Below are 1,019 nucleotides of genomic sequence, written 5' to 3'. Positions count from 1 at the left end.
CTGAAATGGTGTTGAAATTCATTTTTTGGTCGCCATCTAAGAAATAGTCCTATGCATTTTGAGAACAATGTCTACATATACGCATTTTGAGAATTAATGAATTTTCCGTGCGTATATACGTAAAAAAGCCAGAGGCACATCACGTAATAATGATAAATGTTATATAAGTTACTTGTTTTACAAAATTCGGGTAAATTTCCGTACTTAAAAGTTTATATCAATAGTAAAAAGAATTTTGAAAAATATAAATAATATTTTAAATAATTTATAAATATGATAAAAATAAATTTGTATAAATAAAAAATAATTTTTATATTTAATAAATAACTTATTTATTATTTGATTTAAATTTTTATTAAAATATTTGAATAATTATTTAAAAATTATAAAAAAATATTTGATCTGTAAATTTTATTTAATTTTTTTAAAACATCAGTCATTCATAAAAAGAATTTGAAAAAACTCACTAGAAAATATTAAATTTGAGAAATAAAAGCATTTATAAGTGTTGACTCATCGATTGAAATTTCTTTCAAAAGAATAAATTAAAGGATTTAGTTATTTTAATAATATAATAGTATAAATTTGTGTGTATTTAATATTCTTAAAATATAACATAACTATTTTTTAATAACTTTTAGTAAAATATTTATTTTTATAATTCTAAAAAAATTATAGAGAGCCAATTTCTAAATAAAAAATATTAGTCAACTTTATTATTTGTTAGAATATATTAGAATCAATTAGTTTTTATTATAAAAGCATATGTTTAATTACTATGTTAGTCCCTATAGTTTCGCAAAATTTTTAATTAGGTCCCTATACCTTTTTTCCTTTTAATTGAGTCCTTGCACCAATTTTTTTAATGGAGTCCCTATACTTTTTTTTCCTTTGATTTGAGTCCTTGCACCAATTTTTTTTCTAGTTGGATCCCTATACAATTAAGCCAATTACTACCAAGAAGGACCTAATTGAAAAAAAAAATTGGTGCAGGGAACCAATTAAAATTAAAAAAATAT

This window comes from Arachis duranensis, chromosome 1 (assembly GCF_000817695.3).
Source record: "Arachis duranensis cultivar V14167 chromosome 1, aradu.V14167.gnm2.J7QH, whole genome shotgun sequence".
NCBI lineage: Eukaryota > Viridiplantae > Streptophyta > Magnoliopsida > Fabales > Fabaceae > Arachis > Arachis duranensis.
This window is presented reverse-complemented; position numbering follows the sequence as displayed.